This window comes from Equus asinus, chromosome 19 (assembly GCF_041296235.1).
Source record: "Equus asinus isolate D_3611 breed Donkey chromosome 19, EquAss-T2T_v2, whole genome shotgun sequence".
In the NCBI taxonomy this organism is placed as follows: domain Eukaryota; kingdom Metazoa; phylum Chordata; class Mammalia; order Perissodactyla; family Equidae; genus Equus; species Equus asinus.
The window spans coordinates 5869989-5889459 of NC_091808.1; the positions used below are offsets into that span (position 1 = coordinate 5869989).

General features: G+C 44.0%; 1 protein-coding gene across 14 annotated transcripts in view; it reads right to left on the bottom strand.

Annotated features, from left to right (window-relative positions):
- AGAP1 (ArfGAP with GTPase domain, ankyrin repeat and PH domain 1) overlaps positions 1 to 19471 on the bottom strand; it is a 559975-nt gene that overhangs the window by 284197 nt on the left and 256307 nt on the right. The window lies entirely within an intron of this gene.

Below are 19471 nucleotides of genomic sequence, written 5' to 3' on the forward strand. Positions count from 1 at the left end.
GGTTTGTGCCCCCGTACCCCAACTAAATATGGGAAAGCAAGCAAGCTCTGGCCAATGGGATGAGAGCAGAAGGGTCATGTGGCATCTTCCAGGAACCTTCCTTGAGAGGGCTGCCCTTGGTCCACTTCTTTCTTAAGTCTTTTCTTCTTTGGCTGCTTATAATGCACACATGTGAGCAAAGCCCCAGCAGCCATCCTGGGGATGGAAGCCACACATGGTGGGACATGAGACAGAAGGAGGTGAGCCTCTGGCTCCATGGAAGATCTTAGTGGCCCTGCACAGACCATCTCAGAAGACTTGAATATAAAACAAAAAAATACACACTTGTTTTGTTTAAATTATTCTAATAATATGATTTGTTCCAGTTAATTGCAGCAAAAATAATGCTAAATAAGATACAGTAATTTAAGTCCCCTGGAAAATCAAAATCTTTTTTTTGCACAGCCTATAGAATTACTCTTAACTGTGCAAGCTATTGTGTAGAATTATATCCAAGGACATGTAATGATATCAAAGACTTCTTTTATGTAATATATTACTATACACATTGGGAGTTTATCTTAATCAATACAAATCTAAGTTCAACCAGCCATAACTTCTCTTGGCAAATAGGCTTGCTGATAAAGCATATTGGATTTAATTGGAAAGGAAGTCAACGATTAGAAAACACTTCCTACACCAATAGGTGTCACTACAGGAGAATAACTACAGCTTTTATTTGAATAGATGTGTGTCTTTGGGGACTAGCTGTAATTAAGTTCAATGATATTCAATCCTTGTCTTTGCCCAGATAGTTGCAATTTTGAAAGATACCCACACGAAGGAACAAACACATCACTGTCCCCAGCAATAGGTTGTAATACAGGAGCGCACATAGTGTCTGCAAATAATTTCTTTTCCAAATGAATACAATTTTAATAAAGGAACTGGTTTGTCCACAGCTTACGGCTTTCATGCAAATGAATGATAGTATAAATATGATTAAGTGAAAATGCAATATATAAAAAATGGCTCACAGAGATGAAGAAGCAGCTTCATTAGTTACATCCCACCTCCAATAGGCCTCTTATCATCCTGAAAGGATGGTATCAATTAATTTATCTTCCCATGGTGTATTGATCATAACCTTCATCAGCTAATCATGTTTAAATTACAGAGGAATATCTCAGCACTCTGTCATTTCAAAACCATTGGCGTATTGATCTGGGGTCTTTGAAGACGTATATTAGAACATTTCAAAAATCATTATGTGAACTCAAAAATAAAATCTAGGATCAGATTCCAATGGCTGCAAAACGTGTGTCACATAGGTGAAGTGAAATTCCGAAGACCAGAAGTAAGTTAACTTAAAATGGTGGCTGTGCAGGTGATTGCTAATTTACTTCTTTTTGGGGCAGGAGGAGAGCACAAGGGCGTTTTTGATTATCAGTGCTAACGCATTTTTATTTCACTCCCAGACTTGGAGGTGCTATTTAGCTGGATGACCACACCGACTTTGATCTTAAAGCTCACAGAAAACACAAATCTCAGAATGAAACAGGGCTGAGCTGTTTGGAGAGCTTTGTAGACATTTCTATAAACGTTTTCTACACTTAGGGGAGATTTGAGAAACTTTCTAAGACAAGTCAAATACGTTATTAAAATCCTCATTTTATGAAACTCCAAATGCAAGTGAATGTTCCATCTTCCCTACCTGGAGTCTAAGAAAGGGCGAGTTCATGAGCAAAGAGAGTATTTTCATAATAAAGCTTCTCATCAAATGATGGACAGGGTTGTACAAAGCATGAGCCCCATGTTAAGTCCTAAAATTCTTCTGTCCATGTCATTATTGCTTGATCATATTAATTACAAAAAAAAATTGAAGTCACAACTTCTAATAAGTGGTAGTATTTTTTCCTACTTTACTAGAATTTTTATTTATATTTGTTTTCTTTTCCCATTTACCCATAATTTTTATGTTCTTCCCACCCTCATACACAAATGGAGAAAAGGAAATGATTTACAAATATTTTGTTCTAAAATGGATAGACTGCTTTAGAGCCAAAGGGTAACCCACAAAAATGGGGGGAAACTTAATGAAAAACAAGGGAAGTATCTGACTTAGGAAGAAAGAAGAACAGAAGAGGAAATGGGACGGTGACGTGACTGTTCTGTGAGGCTTGGCCATCCTCCCCTCCATAGTGACAAGGAAATCTACGCTGTGAGCCGCAGCTGTCTAACTGCTGATATGTCCTGGAGACGTGACCTGGGGGTGGTGTCTCTGTGAGCCTCACTTAAAGGCTTTCCTAGATGAATCATTTGGGCGTGAAAAAGTTAAAGTGACCACCGCATCTAAGACAGTGCCATGGTCCATCCCTCAAATGACCTTGAAAAAAGTCAAGAAACACCCCCCAACCTCCCAAAAACAACGCAAAGGAAACGGAAGTCCAGGGGAGGGAGGCGCTGTTCTCTTCTGACTATAATCATTAACAACTCACTGTGTTTACAACATTTAAATGTGAATCGATTTAAAACGCAAATATTACCCCAGATTATACTGGCTGGGCAATTTTGAGAACTATTGAGTTCTTTGTCTACATTTGATCATTCAACAAATGAATATGTTATGTATTTCAAATAAATACATGCATATGAATAAACCGATGAATAAATAAAACAGAAAAACAATCACTTGAGCTTACTTAAAAGAATCTGGAATCTTTACCATTGACATATGTTGTTTTCTCAATTTTGGTGACATTCTTGAGCAATTTTGATGACACAAGCTATGCCAAAGTCTTAAATGGTGCTGCCACTATCTACTGAAAATCTTTGATCTTTTACCAGACGCTAACCAATTTCATTAACCTCCTGATATTTCAATACTAATGCTCAGTGTTGTCTTAAAAGTCACTTCCTCCAGGATTTTGATGTTTTATTTGGCTAACAGATAAAAGATACCCTTTAATTAGCCCCTTCAGTCATCTCTATAATTAGGGCTTCTGGGGGCTGGCAGAGGTCCCTTCTTGACCTGGGCGATGACTTGGGATCATTTTTTAAGCTGCACCGTTAAGTATACTTTGATCCATGTACTTCCGTTCTTCATCTAAAAAGAGGTTTACTGAAGAACTTAAGCAAGAAAAGTGAGTTACACCTTTACTTTCTCACAAATTTAAACTGTTGGATTAGATGATAAATGACACTCTTTAATTAGAGGTATATATATAAGATCTTCAGCTCCCCAATAAGACTTCATTAAATCCTGGCCTAATGCCCACTTTCTGCTTCAACTTTGTTTTTTAAATCTTTTGCACTAAACAAGGAAAAGGATAACTTCCGGTCACATCTGACCAGTGGGCCAGGCAGGCCCATCTAACAACTCAGTTAATCCTCATATTCTTCTATGTCACAGAGGAGGCAAATCAAGCAGAGAGGCAGCCAGTAGCAGGACAGGGGTTCAAGTGCAGTCTGCCTGCCTCCCACCAGCTTGCTACGCTGCCGCAGGGCAACAGAACATCCCTTTTCCCTGCCCGCATCCCCCACCAGACTCTTCCGCTGCCAGAACCGGGACCATGTATCCTTTTGCCCTGTCCCCTCGCTTTCTCCACAATCTGTAAATTTTATTTGGATAGCAGATAAGAAAGATCCAGCTCGGTGGCTGGCACCGAGGAGACGTTCAGCCAACCCCACTGGCCGAGCTCCATTTTCACAGTCAGCCTTCTTGAGAGCAGGTGGACTCCCCCTGATGACCCCTCCTTTGTTCCCCTGGCCATTACAACCTGGCCTCATCTCCATCCCCTTGGTTGAACTTACCATTGTCAAGGTCACTGGTGGCCAACTGGAGGCCAGCTTGCATCTTGACCTCTGGGCAGCAGGTGGCATTACTGACAGTTCCCTCCTCTCCTGAAACATTTCCTCCTTCCATGACATCAACTTTCCTGGTTTCCCTCCCCTGGCTGGAACTTCCTTCCCCTCCTCCTTTGCTGCCTCTTTCAATAGGGTGCTTCCAGGCTTCCTCCCTCAGCTCTCTTTTATCTCCATGAACTCTCCCCAGGCAATCTCTCCACATTAATGTGTCAACCACCACCTCAATGCCAATGCCTCCCAAATCTACCCAAAGCCTCACTTTGCACCCTTCCTGCGTTCTAGAACCGTGTATCCTATTACCAACCCCCCATCTCCCCTTGATGTGCTGGAAATGCCCCCAAGTCCACATGCCCAACCTGAGCTTCGCTCCTTCTCCCACCCAACCGATTTCTCCTTGATTTTCTATCTCTGTGGATTGTACCACTTACTCCCTCCCCACCCCAGGCGTGGAGAGGAGACACAACAGATGATTGATTCCACCACCTGAATTTCTCTTAAATTCACGGGCGCTGCCTTGATCCAAGACCTCACCCTTCCACGGCTGGCTACCCAAACAGCTTCCAAGCACCCCTTCACTGCAGCCCAAAGAAACACACTGCAAGGCAACCTTTTAAAGGCAAATCCATCATCCGCTCCGCTTACAGCTTGTCACAGCTCCCATCACACAGACAGCAAGGTGAAGTTCCTTAGCAAAATGGGGTCTTTCATGTTTGTGAGGAGTAGGTTCTCTGCTCCTGTCATTTCCTTCCACGAAGAGATTCCCACTGCCCTAACCTCCCGGCTTGCTACATGTTCTCCTGGAAATAGGTCCAACCCCACTGAGGAGCAGGGACTCATATGACTGATGAGCTTGGAATAAACTGTCCCTTCTCGGTCCCTCTGATCTGAGGGTCTGTGTGCCCGGGGCTCAGGGGGCAGGCGTGGGGCTCCCGCACTGCCTGGACCCTGCCGGGCAAGTCCTCCTGCTTCTGGTTTCCCTAGAAGGAAGCCCAGAGAAGCTTCACTTTCCGATACAGCTTCACCAATCAAAAGTAATAATCTGATCTTCCAGGAGCCCGAGGCTTTGGTCTCGTTTCTTAATTGGTTCAGAACCCCAGGAAGGACAAGGATCCCTTCAAAACCCAATAGGGCCACCTCCTCAGCCTCACTGCCTGCCCCTGGACCCACTGCCCCATGTCCAAGCCAGAGAGAACTCACCACGGTTGTCAGCACACGTCGCGCTCTCTGAAGCCTACAAGTAACACAAGTTGCCACCACTGCCTAGAAGATGCCTCCCTTCTCCTCAGGGCCACTTCCGTCTCAGAATCCACATCTGGAGCCTCGCCTCTCCTAGGGAGGCTTCCTCTTCTAACCATCCAGACTCCTCAGTGGAGGCCCTGCACTCCCAAAGCCCACAGGCGCTAATGTGGCTAGCCTCGTATTTCACCCACACCTTGGCTAAGCACCCCAACGTGGGCATGGGAGCGCACACCTGCATGCACACATGTGTGTGCACACACACAGTGTCAGGGCCATGGTGAAGGGCCGAAACTCTGCTTTTCACCCCTGAATCCCTGTGCCTGGTGTATAGGAATGATTATGCAACAAATAATCCCAAATCAGACATGCAATAATTCACAGTAGGTTCCGCTCTCTACTTTTTTCAGTAGGAAGATTCCAGTGGCCAGGGGATGTCTTTGAGATCCCTCTTGCATGGCCCCACCTGGCATCTACAATTAAGCACTCAAATTACGCTCTTTTATTTCATTAACGCTTATGACATCTTTGGCATAGTCCCACATAAGTTAGTAAATTTAACCAGTAAAACATTTCCCCGGTCTAAATGATTTACATGAATTAATCAATCAATAAGAACTTTTGAAAGGCCACCTATGAGCCCAGCAAAGGGAGGGCAGGAGGCGGGAGAAGAGAAGTAGGACCTGGTCCTTACCCTCAACGAGCCTTGTCTGCCTCCCACATCAAAAGCCCCGATTTTCCCATCAGAGACGGGGCCCCGGAGGCAGCCACTCAAGTGCTTCACTGGACGGCCCCTCTTCCTCCATCCTCCTTTCTTCACTCAATTACTCAGATCCTGCAACCCAATCTTCTCCGTGTACAGGTTCCATAGAGGCTTCTTGACCAGGCTCCACACTGGCCTGCCCTTTCACCTCCCCTTCCCAGTGTGCTGGTGCCTGGAGGAGAGTTAACAAATCAACTCGCTTTGCAGTGATCTGCTTTTTAACATTCCACATCATTACGTCCTTCGCAACATCAGCTTCCGCCACGTTCCCACCACTGCCAGCACCGCAGCCCCTTCTGGAACAAGGAGAGCTCTCGGATGAGTCCCCATGCACTCTTCAGGCTGTGCTGGGGAGCAGACGACTTGTGGGGAGCAGGGAGAAGTGGGGGCCATAGCTAAGGACAGGGGTTTGACAGACACTGCAGCGCCACAATGAGATGCCAAGTGCAAACGGTGTAAATTAAGCCAAATTTGAGGAAGATGACGATTCGTCGGCTACTGAGAAAGCTGTAGGCCAATATGGGGTAGGGGTGGGGGAGACACAACATTCTGAGTAAGTGATGTTAGACAGGAATTTAAGTACGAACGATGGATCTAACAAAATGATATTTAAAATGTTTATAATAACCACATCTGTAAAAATCAACTAGCATGAGACTCCACAAAAATACTTTAAAAGCACAATTTGAGGCTGGGGGGGGGGGTCACAGCATGTTTTATCTTTATCTTTGATGCCGCCACCCAAAGATAACATTTACTGCGGCTTCCACTGACAGGCTCTCCCATTAGAACCTCGGGGGGCTTCCCCGGAGAACTCCCGTAAATAATGAAAACCACCAGAGACTGTAAATCTTCCAGAAACAAATAAAAGATCCCCTAACATCTCAACTCCGTTTAAAATTACAGTTGAGTGATCATTAAAATACTTTATTAATTAAGAAGAAATTAATTACCAAATTATCTATGTAGTTCTGAATTTGTGACTTAAGGATCGAAAGAAATCTGAAGTGGAATTTTCCTCCCCATGAAAACCTCAAAGTCAATGAATGTTACAGCGAGTGTATTCTCTACAGTTGGTAACCCTATACCCATCTCCCAGGATTTTCATATTATCTAAGTTTTGAGCATAGAGGAAGCTATGCCAGAAAGCCTGTAAAATGAAAAAGGGGGAGTGGGGGAAGAGGTACACTCTTGAAGGTCTCTTGGGTTGTTTGATGCTTCATGACTATTAGTGAACCAGAAATCCACAGCCTGCGGGTACCTGCACACCTGTGGAGACTCTGCCAATCGTGCTGTCAATGAGAAAAGAGCTCATGCTCCAAGACAATGGGCCAATTCCATGGGCAACTCCAAACTATGCTGAAAATGCTAGATACCATACTTTATTTATCCTCCTCGGGGCAACATGTACCTGACACTCAACAAGAACTTGCCAAATGGGTAAATGAATGAACAGATGATCAATAATGGGGATGGGTGAGAAGGTTATGAGAAGGTAGGAGGAGAAGCAGCTTAAAAGGGAAACAGGAAACACATTTTTAAGGATCTGGTGTGCAAAGGCGGCTGACGAGCGTGGACTTCATCCTTGAGGCAATTGGGGGTCATCAAAACTGTTCAAGGACAAGTGACAAGATCTACACTTTGGAAGGACACCTGGTGTGGCTGGGAAGCTGCAGGGCATCTCTATCTGGGCACTGGAGAAAGGGAGTATGTGGACGAATCGGTTGGGGGACAGAGCTGTGATGGAGCGGCCATGGTCTAGACGCAGCAGCCCGGCTCCCCCGGCTGGGAGAGGCACATAGATACCTCGTTTTGAGGCGCTCACATGCAAAGCTGCTGTTACTGTGCCCTTACACCTGATCAATATTCCAGCAGGGTATAGAATTCTAGGCTGATTATACGTCATTCGATGATTCAAAGCTACTGAAAGTTCTTCTAAGGTGATACAAGCTCAGTGATGTAGTTTTAGCTAAACCTTCATCGCTTAAGAACTTTCAAAGCAAATTTGGACATTTAACCTATTCTAAGTTGTGGTTCCTAAAACCTGAGTATGCTGACGTTTAGCAAGACAGCCTGGACTCAGTTCTTTAACGTATGTTAGATCTTCCTGTCCACACAGTGACCCACTAGGAGAAACTCTCCATCCTCCTTCTGACAAGGCGTTCATCCTTTTTTCCCCACTATCTTTAAAATCACCCAGCTGTTCTCTCTGAAGCTGACTTGTCCCATCCCAGAGCATCCTTTGCACGGACAACGCATTTATCGTTCTAAAAATAGGTCTGGCCTGATCACTTCCATGTTTCAATAAAATAAACTATAAATCATCAGAAGTTTCCTAATTATAAGAAATATTAATAAGGAAGGAAAGGTATCCTGTAACTGAACAGATGGTAAAATTAATTTAGCAGAGAGTTAAAGGGAAATGTTCTTCTATGCATTTGCTTTTTGGTTCCGCGTCAGTGAAAACCCAGTGAGAAGTTCTGGCCAAGAGTCAATTGCCCGAGGTCCCTGTGGCCCCAGCAGGTCTTTAGGAGAAAGGGTTTGGTGGGAGAAATCCTATGCTGACTTACCTGACGTGTACCTAACCACAAAATGTGGCATTTCTATTATATTAAAAAAAAACAAAAAATGTCTAATCCAAGACAGGCTATGGTTACAAAGCCAAACTCACTTTAATTTCTTCTAGGAAGCTTTCAAGTTTTCCATGAAGTAATGAAGTCTGAATTCTTCATCTGAGATTCTGTTCTTGTCTGTATTCTTTTTATCTCGTTGTATTAAAACAAATTTATCTTCATTTATGTCGCAATTACCTATTAGGGTTGTTAATTTGCTGGAAATGAAGCTATTGTTTAATTGCTCCTATTAATCGGGGGATTTAAATGCCGACTGTAATAAACAGTTACCTTCAGGACGGAGCAAAGTCATGGCTGCTGACATTAATTCCAGAATTCTAGAATGAGGGGAAATTTCTACCGTGTCCAAGGCAGCTGGATACCCTTTTCCCTTTCAGAGAAAGTGAAAGAACATTTTAAAAGCCCCTCATGCTGAAACAAATATGGTCTATTCAATGTTTTCTTACACGTGTACCCAATTGTGATATTTTGTCTGCGGCCCATCTGAACATGGGGCTTCTAGGGCCTGACTCTGCTTCAACCAGCCTTTCTCCCCTAATGTTTGGGGGAAGAAGGAAGCCATTCCAAATGGCACGACCTGGAGTCCCCTCCAGGGCTGTGTCACAGGCTCCAGTCTGCCCCACGTGTTAATTGGACGCCCAACAGATGGTCAGATGGGGACACTTTGGGGGCCCCTCCGGCTACCCTGCCCCCTCTCACCACGTGCCACCAGCTCTTCCCTGAGCACTGCACTCAGCCACTCCTTCTCCAGCTTCCTGACTCCACCACCATCCTCATCTAAGACCTTCGGCACGTCCCCCCTCCCCTGCTGTGCAAGTTCCTGGCTGGTTCTCTTCTCTGCATGCTCCCCAAATTTAAAATCTTCAGCTTCTCCAGACCTGCAGCACGCTCGAGGATAGGAGTTGATCCACCCAAGTTGGTCTCCAGCCTAAAGGACATATTCTGTGTCACAGCCAGTCTGACTGGCTGTCTAGGACCCTAGGGTGGGAGGTTTAGAGAGGACAGGATGGTACTCAGCATTTGGCATAAATCTGATGCTCAGTGAACATCCAGAAACACAGGGCACCACACTGGGATGGGCACGTGCTCCTGACAAGTCCTAGCCACCAGGGTACCACTCGTGCCAGCCTGTGCTGCTTGGATCCTGAAGGCCTCCAGGATCCCTCAACGAGAATGGGGACCAAGGACCTGAGGAGTGACTCTCAGGAGGGACAAAGGGCAGGAGGGAGGCACCCAGGCTCTGCTCCCCTTGAATGAATCACTCACATGGGGGTAAGCCCCACCCCTCGGGCGCAGGTGAGGTCAGGATGATACCTTCAAGGCATGCCTGACCCAGAGGGCACAGCATCCATGCCAATGACCCAGGAGGGTCCCGGAATGCTCTCGGTCAGGCCACAAGTCTGACCATTTTGTTAATACCTGGATTTGGCTGCTTTTCCTTTTCGTGTATCTGGGAGACATCTTTGCTATGACTTGGCCTCCTTCTGCCCTCCCTCCCTCACTCGTTCTTCTTCCATTACGTCATGCAGCAGCGGCAAAGTGCCAGGCCACCTGCTATATGGGGGAGACTGGAGCATCCAGATGAACCTGGTGGCTGCACCACTGAGAAAACATGGACCAGGCCGCTGGAATGCTGAGTGCACCCGACACCCTCACTGTCCCAGCGCCCCTTGGAAGAGACATTTCACACAACTTGCATGACTTATTTTACTAAGGTCCCAAGAAGCAGCACTCATCAGTCTTGGCCCAGCACCCCCAAACCCTCTGACTCCTCTTCCTTGTTTCAGAATTCAGCTCCTCATTCCGGGCACTGGCTCCTTCTGCACTCAAGATGTCAGATGAGCGACAAGCTGTCAGAGAAGGAAGAGTGCCCCAAGAAAGGAGTGTATTTATGACAGAAACAAAGTAGGGATTATTTTCAGGAGGGAAATAGTGAGATATTATGAATATTGCACAGACACTGAAGAATCATTAAAAGCAAGAAAAATCTGGAAAGATGAGGAGGCATGAAACATGTGAGAATGTTGTGCTCATGGAGCAGGGAGTAATCAGCACACGATGAGCATGTGGTCCAGTGAGAAGGCAAACCGGTGTGTGTGGGGCCCCAGGGCAGCTGAACTCCGAGCATCAACAAAGTGAGGCTCCAGGAAGCAGGAGCTGGTACCTCTGACAGGTGCCAAGACCTGGAGAGGAGCTGGAATGCTGGCTGGTCACCTGGACCTTATGGACAAATGACTTCTCCTTCAGGACGTCCCCAGCTCAGAAGAGAGCTCTCCTCTCCTCTTAATATGCTGCAGTAAGACTTACAGGGCTGCGTGTCATTTCACTCAATGTCCACCTGACACTCATTATTATTATTCCACTTAATTGACTAAACAATCACTAACACAAGTCAGCTGAGTTCGAAAGCAGCTCACGTAGCTTAGGCTATTCTGAAATGCAGAAAGATGTGCAAGGGAGCATAAATGAAAGACCTTTCCAAGAGCGAAGGTTTCCAGACAAGAGCGCTATGATAGTCTCACCAAGATCCAGGTTAGCGTGGAGCCAAATACAGACTCTGATTAGAAAACATTCTAGATGCGACAATTAAACCCAGGGCAAACCTGTTCACGAGGCCAAGAGATGATTAACTTTCTCCCTCACTTATTCTCAAGCTGGATGCAAATCAGCGTCTTTCAAGACAAGGCAAGTGAATATTCCAATAAATTGGCAATACAATTTAGATGGCAGGCCAGGATCCAAAAGATAAATGGCTAAACAAAGAGAGGAAAAATGAACCTGTCACTTCTTCTCAACTCATCAAGCTGTCTCGCGGAGAAAGTTGACGATTCCGGAGCAGAAACGTTTCTGACACCCCCTGAAGGTGAAGGCTCGCGCTGACTCTTCAGTCTGCATGGCGGCCGCCTCTCCCTGCTTTCTTCACCGGGGAAGCTACAGGACTCAGCTTTTAGATCCAATATTTTTTAAAAAGGCCAAATTACGGGTCACAAAATATACTAACACAGTTTACGAGTGAAGTGAAAGAGAAGACCTAGGAAAAATGCAAATGAATGTAGTGACGCCGGGGGAAGACAATTACTACAAAGACAGAACCGAGAGAGGGCAACGACGGATTGCAGCAAGGATTTTCAAACACAAAAAAAGAAAAGCCGCCACGAAGAATGAGAAAAGCAGAAAACAGATCATGCTAAACTATTCACGCTAAGAAATCACACAAAAATTTAAAGAAAGCTGAGGAGATGAAGACAAATGAGGAATAAGAGACAAAAGGAGTCCTAAATAAGAGAATATTTAAGACACAGAGGCTATAAGTAGATTTTGAAATCAGCAACTTTGAGACAAATACAGCGAAGGACAATAATTGGTTTTCTTTAAAAAAATTAATATAGTTTGATTAATATTGACAGGCAAATTTATCAGGTCTCCCTTGCTTCCTATTTTAAGATATACACACATAGAGAAAAAAGGGGAGTTTAGAAATTTCTCTAATCTCATTGTCACAGGCACATTCTCCTTCCAGCATCTTTTAACTTTCAAGAAAAACGGACTTATCTGTCACAACTGAAGCTGTTTTCCTATTTCCAGAAATAATTATCCTTACAACAATCTCCATAAAAAAGACATTTTCTCCTTAAAGTGGGAGAGAAGATGTCTTGGTTGGAACCTGAGGAAATTACTTCTCTCCTCCCTGGCTCTGTTAATAATGAGCCAGCAGCGGTGGCCCCTCGCACGAGAGGCCTTTGGAGAAGTGACAGTGACACACAGGTTGAATTATACAATGTATTGTGATGCAATTAGGAAGAAGGATGAGATGACAAAACAGATTTCCACTCGGTCTTCAACAGGGCTTTGTGCATTAAGTCATTGTAATGCTCTCCCCACCACTCATCAATTATTATTATTTAAGCGGCACCACCAGCCAGAAACCTACCTTTTCAAACACATAAGAACCCTTTGGGGGAAATTTTGCTTTTTGTAATATTATAGCAATAGTAGGAATTTAAGTTATACGAATTCAAGGGCTCAAATAAAGAAATGATATATAATTCTATTTAATTAATGTGGAATTCAAGATAATTCTTTTCCATAGATCATGGTTACTGAAGAGTTAAGGATATAGGGTACAGAAACTTTTGTAAGTTTTTTTTCTTTCTTCAACAAGAAATGAAGTTTATCAATTGCCACTGTAATTACTCACAGCACCTCAGGTAATTAAAAGGGACCTAAATCTAATTTTATTTACATTTAGAATACCTGAGGTCATTGCCGATCAAGATTTCATGTTTGTGACTAATAACGTGTAAGTGTTAATTAGAGCTCAACAGAGAACACGGATTGATTCTGAATTTGTAATCTGCCGGGATTTAGTACCGGGGGAAGTTGAGCGAGCCCTGTCTGTTACCACTAGTTTCTACAAATTACTGAAATTCTTAACAGAATCATGCATGCATTTTCATTCTGGAAAGCCTCATTTTAAAAAAATCAGAGCTCATCCTAATACTGCACACCTGCCTGTGAGCGAGAAAGTGTTTCACACTAAATTCAGTTTATCTGGACCCATCTTAACGTACTGTAGTAAAATAACTACAATACTTTAAATAGAAAAACAACTGCTTTGATTTCCCCCTAAATCTTTATAACGCAAATGTTTAAACAGGCACAAAAAGTTGACAGAATGTGAGTGAAGCCCATTTACACAACACCTAGATTTTATAATTGTAATGTGTTGCTATTTTTGCTTTATTCCTATCCATCCATCTTATTTTCTGATGCATTTCAAAGAAGTGGCAGACATCAGTTCACGTCACCCCTATGCATTTCAGCACGTGCATAATTAACTCTCATTCATTAATTAAGTTTCCTTTTTTAGATTAAATGTACATACCACAAAATGCAAAAATCTTGCTTGCACCATTCCATGAGTTTCAATGAATGTCACGTTAACTCAGATCACTATGCAGATGTGGAACATTTCCGCCCCCTTAGGGAGTTCCCTTGTGCCCCCCCCATCCCGATTATTCCCTCACCCTGACTTCCTTGAAACCACTCTGCTGATTTTTAACAGATTAGTTTTGCCTGTTGCAGAACTTCATACAAATGGAATCATCCATTTTGTACGGATGCCTCTCTTCACTCAACATCACATTTTGTTTTTTTTTTTTGGAGGAAGATTAGCCCTCAGCTAACTACTACCAGTCCTCCTCTTTTTGCTGAGGAAGCCTGGCTCTGAGCTAACATCCGTGCCCATCTTCCTCTAGTTTATACGTGGGACGCCTACCACAGCATGGCTGCCAAGCAATGCCATGTCCGCACCCGGGATCCGAACCAGCGAACCCCGGGCCGCCGAGAAGCGGAACGTGCAAACCTAACCGCTGCGCCACCGGGCCGGCCCCACACATTTTGTAGATCCATCCATAACAACAAGTTTTCAAACTAACTTCATCACTGGCACTCCAACACAGTAGAATTACAGGGTGAGACAGACATGACAAAGTCTTTTCCTCTTTCCAGTGAAACACGCCAGTCCTTCACTGCCTTCCTAACAGGTCCCTACGAGAAGATGGTGATCCATCACGAAGAAAAATAACACCTAATTATCATTAACTTCTCTGGTCCTGCCACAATGAGAAAGGAACAAAGTACTCATATCTTTAAAATGTTAAAACTATTTCTAACTTTACTTGACTTGGGCTATATATGTTAGCTATGGATAAAAGGTAATAATGACTCTTTAGACATTAAGTTCAAAACTCTTGAAAAAACTAAGGAATGTTGTCCTTGGTGACATCATGGTTGAAACTCACTGAGAAAAGTGGTATTAAAAGAATCCATGGCGGGGGGGCTGGCCCCGTGGCCGAGTGGTTAAGTTCGAGCGCTCTGCTGCAAGCGGCCCAGTGTTTCGTTGGTTCGAATCCTGGGCGCGGACATGGCACTGCTCATCAGACCACGCTGAGGCAGCGTCCCACATGCCACAACTAGAAGGACCCACAACGAAGAATATACAACTATGTACCGGGGGGCTTTGGGGAGAAAAAGGAAAAAATAAAAAATCTTTAAAAAAAAAAAAAAGAATCCATGGCGGACACTTTGAAAACAAGCCATAGAATCACAGACTAGATTTTCATACCTCAACCTATATACACACACCGCAGCAGGTCACAAAGTTATCATTTGTATCTCGACAGCTTAAAAGGTTAAAATCTAAAAAAAAAAAAAAAATCACAGCATTCATTGCACTTACAGCTGAAGCTAGTGCCTCCTATAGATGCCTGACGTCTGGCTGCTGGATGGACAGTGGCTCTTGAGAATACAAGCAAAAGGCACATCTCAACTTGAACACGTTACTGGGTTTATCTTAACGCTGAATGCTGTGAAAACTAAACACACGATATGCCTCTTCGACACCATTCAAGGCTGACAGTTAAAGAGAAAGAAGGACGTCACTGTGACTTTTATTTGGTTACTCAGAGAAGGCAGGTTTTCCTTCTGGGGTCTGAAGTTCTTCCACTGAGACTCCCACCATCACATTGATCTACCGACAATATAGGTGTTTACAGATAAGGTTTTCTAGTGAAGCATTTGGGAATTTATTTTGAGGGGGGAAAAAAAGCCCAACATGAACAGATAAAAAGAACTCAAATTTATGCTAGTTAATAACCCAAATCATTAGTATCTATCTCAAGAATTAGAGACAGCAATTTGAAGGGAACGCTCTCTCTTCACTGCAGACACTCAAGATACATCTGTGGACGAGACACGTAAGTAAAAGGCAAATTACAGAGTAGGGAATTTCACACTCTAAATGACGACAGTGTCAATGAAACTTTAGAGCATCTGTGTATTTATTTCCTTCCTGCAAAAAGATATAAATGAGAAAAGATGATAAAACTATCACCTTTGCCTTTAAAACAGATTACTCTTTTGCTGGGCAAAACACAAAAAATGAGGTAGAGCAGAAAGTGTACAGGAGATAAATGCATTAAAATTCAAATGTATTAAAAACTCATTCAACAAAGGCTTCGAATCAAATGCACAGGAAGCAGAAGACGATGCTTTCGATGCTCTGCACCTTGAACGGCAGCCTCTACCCAGGGAGGCACCCTGCCAGCTCCATCTGTGCCTCTCCTGGGCTAACTGGCCCCTTAAGGAACAGCTAGTCCTGCTGCCCAGTCATAGGCCTTAAAACAACCAAGCCAACAGCAGCAGCCCAACAGTAGCCACTCAAGGAGTCACATGGTGTCACGGGGTCTAACAAGTAAGGAGAGTGTCACAGCCGCCACGATTCACCAACAGGTAGCTCAAAGCCTCCTCGAGCCCACAGAAGGAACGCTGGAACTCCTTATAAACTGGAGGCATTCCTTAGAGAAAAAGGCATCTGATGAGAAGATTAATTCACGTCCCCAGAAAGCAAATCGGTGGTGAGAACAGTAATTTGCTGTTTTGTGTGTTTTTCACAAAGCAGTGGCTCAAGGCAGCACTGGGTCCTACGTGGCCTACAAAGTTTCTAGGTGCCTAAGAGGCTGTTAACACAGCAATTAACAAGTGTCCGCAGAAAAGACATCTGCATTCCGAAGCACGATTTAGTCTCTAAGGGAGATTTGACTCTTCAGGGGTGCCTTTCTGGCCTTTATAAGCATTTAACTGTCATAACATCTATAACTCAGCCCAGAAAAGGCATCAAAGAGCTCTTACTATAAATCTTACCAAACACAGAGGGCCCCTTTGCACTTTAATCATTTGCTAACAGTTACAATAAGATTGTATTAAAAATTTAAACTGCCCTACTCAAGCAATTTACCTTCAAACGTCCATTTCCAGGGAACGAATCCAAAGGATATGAATGTTGAACCCTTGATCAGATTTATGGCGCCAAAGAATATTTCTTCTGATACGGCTCTGATGAGTGAAGTCTAATGACTTTAGTTTTATTACTTTTTAAGCACTTAATGGGAAAATTTAGACATTTTCACAAGACTGAGCTTCAACAAGAATGGTGCATTTAAAAATGACAGGTAGGGACAAGTCTATGAGCTGACTTTAGGCATACCCGCATTAAACACAATCGGTGGAAATTTGAAGGCAATGACTAATATCACGGGCTTGCCTCTGTCATTACAAGCGTGGGTTTATTTTTTTCACTGTCTTAAATAGTCCAGAGAATATTCAGCAAAGAGTAGCCATACAGGATTTTATTATTATACATGTAAAATTTTAAAGCCATTTTAAAAACTCCACAGTATTTAATTTTTTCCACACTTATAACCGCCTACCATAGGGAGGTTTCAGAAGAAATACCGTCATTATCTCTGTGTAATTATTCAGGCCTTGGCAAGGAGCGACTGTTTCTACCACCAACCATACTGTCAGCAGGAAAACGATCTTTAAAATGTTCAGAAGCAGATCTCAAAGTTTTCCTTTACTTGAAGTAATTTTTCCCCCCCCCGAACTTCAGCCCACAGCTGTGATCCCTCTGATTTCAATTAATGCTGAGACAGTAATGCTATCAATCACCAAGGACTATAAATTTCTCATCTTTCTCATTAGCTACACCGTTGCACAGCTTAAATATAAACATACCTTGCCACAGGACTGTAAATTATTCAGCGCAGGCAACTTTACCCTCCGTCAGAAGGGGCAGGAATGATCTGAGCAAATCCATGGTGTACCCGCTACACTAAAGCTGATTTACACTTTGCAGGAAAAATAAAAAACCACCGAGATTCACATTGACAGCACATCTCTTTGAGTTTGCTTATTTGGCTTAAAACTGGTAATGACCTGTCTTTATTAGTATTACTAAGTTTTATGTGCAAAATCCAATTTTCTGCAGAAATATATTTTTTGCTGCATCTGCCAATAACATCTTTTGCAGCTACCTGTAGCTATTAATTTTTTTAGAACTAAATTCCTCAACTTATTTTTTAAAGCTGTAAAGAAAAAAAAAAAACTATCTTCTTGAAAGAAAATTGGGCATAACTGTATCAAGGGATGGCAGACCCGGGGGGTGGGAGGGATGGCCCCTCCAGAAGAATGTGGTACCTTCTTTTTCAGATAACTCTTTTTTTTTTTTTTTTTTTTAAAGATTTTATTATTTCCTTTTTCTCCCCAAAGCCCCCCGGTACATAGTTGTGTATTCTTCATTGTGGGTCCTTCTAGTTGTGGCATGTGGGACGCCGCCTCAGCGTGGTCTGATGAGCAGTGCCATGTCCGCGCCCAGGATTCGAACCAACGAAACACTGGGCTGCCTGCAGCGGAGCGCGCGAACTTAACCACTCGGCCACGGGGCCAGCCCCTCAGATAACTTTTTAGGCTAATACGTCGATATGGTGATTCTGAGCCTGACGTCGACAGCTTTATCAAGTTTTCTGTAACAAGACTGTGTAGTCCAATCCTTTAACAGAAGACAAACTAAGCAGTATTTTTCTATAAGGTAGAAACCATAAACTGTACACTCAGGGTACACACAGCACAAGGGACAGGAACTCTGGACTGTGTTTCAATAGCTGCCCGGGCTTCTGCCATGAGCTTCCAGTTTTCTATCACATCCACTTTATGTGTAATTTAATTAATTGTATCTTTCAAATTAAAATTGATGTGGCACATTAACTCACCACCTTCAGCCTGCAAAGCTCATAGGTTGATGAGCCACCTGAACGAAGCCACCGGCCCGGCCTCTCCAGCCGTGACAGCACTGCCATCTAGTGGCCTCGCTGCAATTTACCTGACCTTTCCGAGCAGCTTGGGCTCCGGGCCTGAAATGTGTATGAGAACCACAGCCAACTTCCGAGTTTTGACACATTCTAGGGCAGCCAAACATCCTATTTAAAGAGTTTCAGGAGAATAAGTTATGGTGATAAACACTTACTTTGTATGGTATGAAAGCAGACAGTATTAACCACAAATTGTTTTTAGATTACAAATACCCCAAGGGTTGAGGCAAAAAGCCAGGCCAAAAACACAACTCAAAAATCAAAAGTAATTAGATAGGTAAATCTGATGGTCTGTGAATAGCATCTCAGTAAACCTGTTATTTAAAGAAACAACTCAATCCATCAGTGTTTCTATAAGGATTTCCTTTTTCAAGTCCTCTAGCGATGATTTCTCAAGTTCCTGAGGAGTCTTTGTTTTTTTGCTGATGACACCACTTAGATTTTTGGTACGTGTTTACCCATCACCTAACAAAGGTGGTAAGTGCAACGGGGAAGCACATGGTGCCAGAGCCAGGCTGCCTGAGTTCCTGTCTCAGCTCTGCAATTTATGACTTGCTGGATCATTGGCACGTGACTCAAGCATCCTGTGCCTCAGTTTCCATATGTGTAGATGCCTCATGGGGTGAGGGGGGCGTGAGGGATAGGTCATTTGATCAACACACAGCACAGGAACGTGCCAGTCTCATGCAGAGGGACCACCATGGTGCCAGGGATGACGAAGGTGGAAGACAAGGGTGGTGCTGGCGACACTGACTTGAGTCTAGACGCCGTCCCTGCTCTCAGGGGGGTTTACAGTCCGGGTGGGGAGCACAGACATTAGACAGATCATCTTCACCGCTTAGTGTGTTGAGCCCTCACTCTCTGTCAGGACCTGATCTGAGCATTCTGCCACAATTAACACCCAGAGAAGCTCTGTTGTCACCCCGTTTACCAGCTGAGGAACCTGCCCCTCACTCCAGGTCATGAGACAGCACAGTGGTCAGCGGGCAGCCTGAGTTCAGGGTTCTGATCTAAGAAGTGAACTCGGGAGATGGGAGGGAAGGAAAGCTTTCTTGAGAAAGCGGCACTGGAGCTGGGACCTCAAGGATAAAAAAAAAGTATGAAGCCTGGGGAATGAGGGAGGAGCCCGGAGCAGGGAGGAGAACAAGGATGTGGGCAACTGAGGGGCGGCCAGGCGGGGGTGGTGGCGACAGAGGAGCCAGGCTGCAGTCTTAGGATTCACTGACTGGGGTCTCCATCCCAAGCACAGCCGAGAGTCTTGAAAAGGCATTAGGAGGTGCTTC